This window comes from Neovison vison, chromosome 11 (genome assembly GCF_020171115.1).
Source record: "Neovison vison isolate M4711 chromosome 11, ASM_NN_V1, whole genome shotgun sequence".
Taxonomy (NCBI): domain Eukaryota; kingdom Metazoa; phylum Chordata; class Mammalia; order Carnivora; family Mustelidae; genus Neogale; species Neogale vison.
This window is the reverse complement of record NC_058101.1, coordinates 28,700,000-28,709,022: the sequence shown is the minus strand read 5'-3', so window position 1 is coordinate 28,709,022 and position 9,023 is coordinate 28,700,000. Positions and strand designations below refer to the sequence as shown.

At 39.9% G+C, this 9,023-nt stretch overlaps 1 protein-coding gene across 2 annotated transcripts in view; it reads left to right on the top strand.

Moving 5' to 3' along the window:
- The first annotated feature begins 1,892 nt into the window (after nucleotides 1–1,892).
- Nucleotides 1,893–9,023, top strand: part of ATP10D (ATPase phospholipid transporting 10D (putative)) — a 102,850-nt gene continuing 95,719 nt past the window's right edge. The window contains exon 1 of one of the 2 annotated variants that reach the window (XM_044226123.1): nucleotides 1,893–2,045. The gene's annotated coding sequence lies outside the window, so the exon portion shown is untranslated. The remainder of the gene's footprint in view (nucleotides 2,046–9,023) is intronic. The other variant, XM_044226121.1, reaches the window with a different exon arrangement.

Genomic DNA, 9,023 nt, shown 5'->3' with positions numbered 1-9,023 from the left:
ATTTTCTTTCCTTTTTTAAATAAAGTGACAATAACCCTTAGGAGAAAAGTTAGAGATCAGAGGAACATTTGCAAAAACAAACTGAAGGACACTTTAATGGTGGCTATTTGCAATGACATTCTTAAGTATTAATTTTTAAAACTTGATATATTTAAATCATAAATGGAGTACACACTCTTCTCCTTGTCAAATGATACAGACATGAATATAAAGCTAATAATGTCCCCTTACTCCTCTGAGGAAAACAATTTTGAGGAAATTGTTCCCCTCTGAGGAAACAATTTTGATGTGTCTCTTGTTATATATTTTCTATTTTTATATAAAAATATGCAAGTATGTAAAGACTATATAAGGATAAGTTACATTCTAATATGTTTCACATTATTCTGCTACTGCATTTTTTAACTTATAAATTATACAGATTTTTCTGTAAGACAATAATTTAAATCTTAGCCAGAGATTCTCAGCCCTTGCAGATTAGAATTACTTGAAGAACTTGAGAGAAAAAAATTGCCAGCACCCCACTCCCAGAGATTCCAGCTTAACTGACCTGGGTGGAGTCAAGCTCCCCAGTTGACTCTGATGTGTACCTAGTTAGAACCACTGATTTAAGCAATCCAAACAGGCTGCAAATACCAACTGCCTGCCTGAATTGTTATGGTATGCATCCTCCCAGAAAGGCTGAGATTACAGCATCAGTGCTGACAGGGGAGACTCTGGGAGGCTTATCTTAAATTTAAAAGTCTCCTAACTGGCTGTCAGTTAGAAAATTTGTTCAATTTTGTAGAAGATTTGTTTGGTCTTAAATCACGTTAGGGACACTCTCATGACTGCAAGAAATGCTACCAAGACCTGGAATTCAGAGGCCACCTAAATGACAGTCTGCTCAATGAAGTTGGATTGATTCCCAGAGTTGACTAAACTCGAGATTTGCCCTTGCCTGCAGAAGGAGGTTTCCAGATTCAGCCATCCCAGGAAGCCACACCCAGAACTTGTTTCTTGCCTCTGGGAGACGCACCTTCTCAGTGGGTGCAGGAACTTGTTTGGCCTCTCCAGCCCGGTCTGGGAGAGTTTGCCAGACTCCCAAGCGGATGCATGAGTCCGCCCTGAAGAGCCCTTCACTGTTAGTGAAACATTGTATCATCCTTTAGTTTCCTTCATTTTTCGCTACACATCTGAGAAACATTTGAGAAAGTAAGATGTACAAAAGAGCTGTGGAGGTCTGTTTCAGCGGGATACAGCAACTGGCAGCCAGAGATGATTAGGTTTCAATCTGAATTCTTGCCTTTATTGGTTCTGTCTTTTCCCAGTTCTCTTTCCTCTCTCAAAGCACTGAGTTGGTCAGACGTTTTGAGAGACCAAATGGGTTGCTGAAAATTTATTTTGGAGGAAAAAAAAATTGTTGAAAGCCCTGAGTTTTCAGCTAACAACCATGGCAGGTATACGGACAGAGCACATTCCACTGAATGAGGGAGGGAGTGAGGGAGAAAAAGACCAAATCAAAATTGTGGTCTTCTCAATTTCTTTCCCAGTTACAAAACGGTAACATTAAATGCTTAGATTCGATCCCTTTAGCCTCCACAAAATAACTGCCAATCATTTCAAGGTAGTGTAAGTGGCCGGGGTGGAACGATAAAAGCCCCTGACCACCGGAGCATGGACAGTCAGAGGGAGAGCAGAACGCTCCAACACCCAGGGAGGAAGCCAGCCTCCTTCAGGCCACGCCCCCTACGTCACGGGAGGCGGGGCCACGGGCGATTGGCAGTTCGCGGAAGCACGGCGGCTCCGGAGCGGTGCGGGGAGGGGAGGAGGAGGCGGTAGTGGTTTGCCTCCGGCTCGGGCCAGGGAGTTTGGGGGCTGTCTTCCGAGAATTGATTTTCGTCCCCCCCGCCGCCCTCCCCCCCCCCCCCCCGCCTCCGCAAAAGCAAATGGCTGGCGTAGAAGCGTAACCCGCTGGCACTCTTCAGATTTGTGCCTGGTTTTTCTCTTGCACCTGGAGAGTCGCGATCGTCGTGCGGTGATGCGTGCCGAGGGAGGAGGAATTGGTAAGGGTGCGCGAGCCGGCCCTGGCACTGCCTTCCGTCTCACTTCTCAGCCCACTCCTCGCTCCCTTCCCCTGCTCCTCTCCCGCTTCCCCATGAACTGCTTTCAGGTTTCGTGTAGGGTCTCAAGGGTAGATTTTAGGGCTGTTGTTGAATTTGAAAAGAGAGAGAGACACACACACCATTTTCAGTCTCTTGATTTTTATTTCAAAAGAGGAATTATTTCATCTGTTCTGAGTGCTGGGATTTGTGGAAGGGCAGATTATGCGCGCGCGCGCGTACACACTTTTGTCACCTCCTGGTGAAATGGGGGCAGTTTAGGGCAATTTTGGCTTTGTCTCAAAGGTAACGAAGAGCATGGGGGTTGAAGTTTTTTAACCCGGTAAATAAACAGGGTTTGTTCCTTAGGAAGGAAAAGGTGTTTGTGCTGAAGTTTGCTCTGAAATAGTTTTCAAAGGAGTGCTGTAAAAAAACCCGCGTTCTTCCCCCCACATACTAACTTGGCAGATTTAGTTTGGAGCATCCTTCTTCCTCTTACGTTGTAAAACATAGTCATGCTTTAGATGTACAGCAGAGAGACACCGGGTTGATTAGTGAAACCCTCCGGTTTGGAGCATCGAAGCTCTGTGACTTTAACAAGAATATATTTAAACTACCCTTAATTATAAAGGCATGCGAGGTCAGCTCTTCTACAGAATGTTCCCTCAAAAAGACCACAAAGTTTCTTCCTGCTTCTTTCCATGCTAGTTCTTGGCATGGAGAGAACAGTTCTATACCCTGAAAGCAAGCCTCTGACTCTAATCAGCCTGCAGAGATTGATCCACAAGAATAGGGGCGCCTTATCCATCAAATGATTGCTGTATCAGAAGGCTCCAGAGGAGATAGGAATTTTTATACTGGGTTAGGTCAAATTTCTGTGAAGAGTCCCATCATAAAAATAAAACAAAACAACAACAAAACACTTTGGTTTGTTAAGAGCAGACATGTGAAACATCATCACTGTAACACCATAAATTCATTCAGTGCCCCAGAGTGACCCTGCACTCCAGCTTACCCCCAAGAGATAATGTCTGCTCCTTCTGGACTCTTCGCTAGTCTCATTAGGAATACATATTACATACCTACATGGAAATAGCTTGTTTTTACCAAAATGAGATCATACTGCATATATTGAAAAACAACTAGGCAACATTCACAACGTTTTAGGGAGTTTAAAAAATGACACTAACTGTGAATTTAATGCCTGCTAAATTATATTAAATGGAGCATCTAAGCAGTCTAAAACGGGATTTCAGAGGTGCCTGGGTAGTTTCTGCCTCTTCTGCCTTCAGCTGAGGTCTTGATCCCTGGGATCCTGGGATTGAGCCCTGGGTCGGGCTCCTTGCTGACTTTGGAGTCTGCTTCTCCCTCTCCTTCTGCCCCTTCCACTGCTCACGTGCGGGTGCATATGCATGGGCTCTCTCTCTCTCTCTCTTTCTCAAAATCATTTAAAAAATCCCCCAGATTTCAGGAATGCTTGACATTTCCATAGCAAGAACCAAATACTTTTCAATGCAATTACTTAGTGAATTTAACTAGAAATTGACTAGGATATTTTTTATTTTGATGTCATTAAAATGAAGGAAATGACTCATTGGTTAGACAAACTTTTTATAATCGGTTTTTAAAATAAGAGGTAAAAAATGTTCGCATACTGAAGGCTTCAGTACATGATTTAGTCATTGTCTGATCTAGTTAGAAGCAGTCTTTTTAATGAAGGAAAATCAAAGGATATGCTCCCAAACCCCAGGGCATTGGCGAAGATAAATTTAATCTCTTGTCCATGCTTGAAAAAAATGGAGAATCTGTTGATCAACTCTTGAGATAATAATGTGCATGCTGGGTGCTGTCACCATTCCTGGGCCATAGTTGAACAGATTTCCTTAAAGCTTCAGGAGAGGGTTGAAGTGAGTGTATTTGCTTGAAGACATTATTCCCTTCCTATTATCTAAGATGGACTTATTACTTCATTTCAGAAATCATAGCCATAGAAACAACACTTTTCATGGAAATATAGCACTATTAGAATAAGATGTAATAGTGGTACTAGTTTTGTAGAAGAGTTGTGGCCTCCATGGAATCTTTCTTTATGCTTCTAAGTGAAGGGTATATTCATATAACGATTTGCAGTAATATTGGAAAATGTATTAAAACCTGTACATCTTTGTAAGATTTGACTCAATAATTCTGGGTCTAGAAATATATACCAAAGAAATCATCTGAATTTTATAGGAAGATTTATGAATGTGTTCATTACAGTGTGTCTGTAATATGAAAAAAAAAAAAAGAAACACATAATAAAGCCCCCGTAGCAGTTCTTAAATTAATGTATTGTATATCTATGTTGATAAAATTCAGTTTCAGAAATAGTTTTGAAAAAATTTCATGATTTTGAAAGATCCTTGCATATTGAGTAAAACAGCAAAATTTAACACTCTTATCTTGAATTTGTAAAATATAATTTTAAAATATACCATTTTTTCAAATGTTAAGTCCTTACTACATGTCAGGCATTTTTTAAATTAACAAGTCTTGGACAACATTGAACAAGATTGTTGTACTTCCTGTTCTTGCATAAAGCCTCTGTAGTCTCTGTGTGGGTAATCCCATGTCAGGTATGTTGTCATGGATTATATTAACTGGTGAAAACATTTGGATTATAGGGGAAATCCCAAGATAAAACTTATTCTAGTCATATTCACTCTTCTGCCCCCAGCCATTTTCTGAAATAATAAGCAGTGTTGGACTGATGAAAGATTTATTCCTTTTCATTTCCTGTTGATCACATCTGCTTGGGGCCCAAGCCACTAGGCTTTAATTAAACACTCCCTAATTTCTTTTTCTAAAATCCACTTACTCCCTTTAAGGCCTTTCTGAATGAGGAAAAGGAGGGTAATATGACTGTTTTTCTTTTCTTTTTTTAAATATTTTATTTATTCATTTGAGAGAAATACAGAGACAGAGATGGAGAAAGCCCAAGCAGGGGGAGCTGCAGAGGGAGAGGGAGAAGCAGACTCCCCACTGAGGCGAGAGCCTGACATGGGGCTCCATCCTAGGACCTGGAGATCATGACCTGAGCCAAAGGCAGCGGCTTAACCGACAGAGCCACCCAGGTGTCCCACTGCTTTCTAAATTTTGATACTGTGTGATTACACCAGTGTTACCTTTTTGCTGTTGAATTGAGTATGTTGACCTGTGCTGGGCACTTTTATTCTTTTTCCAACATACCCAGCATGTTGCCCAAGAGAAGGTAAAATAAATGAACACTAGAAGGTAAGCTCCTAGGAGGCAGAGATTTTTGTTTGTTTTAGTGGTTAATATTAGTTGTCACTTCATTAAAAATGATTTTGGGGCCACCTGGGTAGCTCAGTTGGTTAAGCCGCTGCCTGCGGCTGAAGTTATGATCCGGGTGTCCTAGGGATCAAGCCCCATGTCCGTGGGGCTTTCTGCTCAGCAGGGAGTCTGCTTCTCCCTCTGTCTGTTGGCAGCTCGTCCTGCTTGTTCCTGCACACTCTCTCTCTCACTGTCAGATAAATAATTAAAATCTTAAAAAAAAAAAAAAGTATTTAAAAACCTGACCTTCGGGGCACCTGGGTGGCTCAGTGGGTTAAAGCCTCTGCCTTTGGCTCAGGTCATGATCCCAGAGTCCTGGGATCCAGCCCCGCATCAGGCTCTCTGCTCAGTGGGAAGCCTGCTTCCTCCTCTCTCTCTCTGCCTGCGTCTCCGCTTACTTGTGATCTCTCTTTCTGTCAAATAAATAAATAAAATTAAAAAAAAAAAAACTGACCTTCAATTCTTTTTTCCTCCTCACTGGCTTTAATTTTCTGAGATACAGAGCAAGGAAGGTGATACTTGAAAAGTATAATGACTTGTTTTTGAGATTAAGATTCCTTTTATGTCTGAAAATGTATATGCCCTACTTAAGTGTAATGTGGTTTACTTCAACGATTATCTAAACTTTTTGCAGAAGATCTGTATTTTTTTAAGTAATCTCTATATCCAATATGGGACTTGAACTCACAACCGCAAGATCAAGAATCAATTAAGAGTACCATGAGTACCAATCAATCAATCAATCATGCTATACCAACTGAGCCAGCCAGGTGCTGCCCCTCCCCTCCATTAAACTTTTTGCAGAAAATTATTTAAATTCTATTTCACCTAATTTTCATAAAGAAGACAGTGTCCCATAGCTACCTGGGCATTTAAGTAAGCTATCTTAAAATTTAGCCACCTACATCTATGAGATTTTTAGTATTGGTCTTTTGTCTAAAGGAAACCTGAATGCTTGAGGTGGCTTTGCAACATTTTTAATTACGTTCAAGATTTCTTGTCAGGGACACACATATTTGGCTTTATGATGAAGCTTATATTCTCACTTATGTTTGTGTTGTCCCTGACATAATATCAAGTATTATTAGTATGATACGCGTGCTGCTTGTGGACTTGGACGTGAATATCTTTTTCAGCGTTGAAGCAGCATGCTTGTCTTGCATTTTATAAGGTTGTTCTTAAAACAGAAACGTAAAGGATTGTATCTTTTCGCTGAGTCTTAAATGTAGAAACAATACACTAACATCCGTGTATCCTTTTCTCTACCAGAAGCATTTGACTTTGTGATTAACGTTGGACATGTTTAGTGGGATTAGTTTTAGAATAATTTTTCACTAAAATAGTGATCTCATTCTTAATGATAAAGTAAAAACGTATTTTCATAGTAAAAAGTACAGCCAAGTAAAAAAAAAATATTTTAAAGTTATCTATTAATTACCACTGCAAATTACCACAAAAAATATTTTAAAGTTAATCTATTAATTACCACTGCAAAATAACCAGTGTTAGTGGTTTAAAAATTTATTTTATATATATATATATGTATATATATATATATAGTTTATATAGTCTAGATGAATTCATACTGGTATATAGGTCTTAATCATGGATTAAGTTTTTTTACAAGATTTTATTTATTTGAGAGAGATTGAGCCAGAGCTCATGAGGTGGGGGTAGGGCAGAGGGAGAGGGAGAAGCAGATTCCCCTACTGAGCAGGGAGCCCAACACAGGGCTCAATCTCTGGACTGTGGGATCATGACCTGAGCCAAAGGCAGATGCTTAACCAACTGAGCCACCCAGGCATCCCACCCCCAGACATTTTTTTAATAAAAATTTATTTGAATCCTTTTTAAACAGCTCTGTTGTATTTCCACTTAGATATACCACAATTTTTTAAATTAACATACAATGTATTATTTGCTTCAGAAGTACAGGTCTGAGAAGCATCTGTCTTACACAATTCAAAGCACTCCCCATAGCACATAACCCAGTCACCCTATCCCTCCCCCTCCACCCACCAGCAACCTTCAGTTCATTTCCTGAGATTAAGAATCTCTTACGGTTTGTCTCCCTCCTCAGTCCCATGTTGTTTCATTTTTTTCCCTCCCTACCCCTCACAACCCCCGACCTGCCTCTCAAATTCCTCATATCTGAGAGATTGTATGATAATTGTCTTTCTCTGATTGACTTACTTTGCTTAGCATAATACCCTCTAGTTCTGTCCACATGGTTGCAAATGGCAAGATTTGATGGCTGCATAGTATTCCAATTTACGTATATATACCACATCTTTTTTATCCATTCATCTGTTGATGGACATCTAGGTTCTTTCCATAGTTTGGCTATTGTGGACACTGCTACTATAAACATTCGGGTGCACATGCTCCTTCAGATCACTACATTTGTATCTTTGGGGTAAATACCCAGCAGTACAATTGCTGGGTCATAGGGTAGCTCTATTTTCAACTTTTTGGGGAACCTCTGTACTGTTTTCCAGAGTGGCTGCTCTAGCTTTCATTCCCACCAACAGTGTAGGAGGGTTCCTATTTCTCCACATCCTTGCCAACATCTGTTGTTTCCTGACTTGTTAATTTTAGCCATTCTGACTGGTGAAAGGTGGTATCTCACTGTGGTTTTGATTTGTATTTCCCTGATACCCAGTGATGATGAGTACTTTTTCATGTGTCTGTTGGCCATCTGGATGTCTTCTTTGCAGAAACGTGTGTTCATGTCCTCTGCCCATTTTTTGATTGGATTATTTGTTTTTTTGGGTATTGAGTTTGATAAGTTCTTTTTAGATTTTGGATATTAACCCTTTATCTGTATGTCATGTGCAAATATCTTCTCCCATTCCGTCGGTTGTCTTTGGTTTTGTTGACTGTTTCCTTTGCTGTGCAAAATCTTTTGATCTTGATGAAGTACCAGTAGTTCATTTTTGCCCCCTGCTTCCCCATTTTCTTACATCACACACAAAAATAGACTCAAAATGGATGAAAGATCTCAATGTGAGACAGGAATCCATCTAAATCCTTGAGGTGAACACAGGCAGCAACCTCTTTGACCTCAGCCACAGCAACTTCTTCTAGAAACATTGCCATTGATATACCACAATTTAACAACTTCTCTTTTTCCTGACACTTGGATTCGTGCCCCTTCTAGTGCTGAATTGATCGTCTTTCTGCTTAGGGCCAAAGAGGATGAACATTTTAAGGCATAGTACCTTTTGGTTCCAAAGAAGTGAAGAAGCAGTCTAGATTACCCCAGCATGGAATGAAAGCTTGCTTTCATTGAGCATCATGAAAAAAGAAATTCTTTTCTGTTATTTAGTACCAAAAAAAAAAAAAAAATTAACTCTGCTTTAATTGCTTTTTTTAGGTTACTGGTGAAGTTGGAAGTTTAGGTTACTGGTGAAGTAGTGAAGTTTTTTTCCTGATATTGCTTTTATAAGATATCAATGTAAAAAGTAGGCTATTGTGAGTGATAATAGGACTAGTTAGGATAAAAATGACACAGGAGGGTAGATCCTCCAAATGAGCTGTAAAAATTTTAAGATAGTACACATGTGAATAAATCGTAGTTAAATATAGTCTAAGCATGCTATCATACAA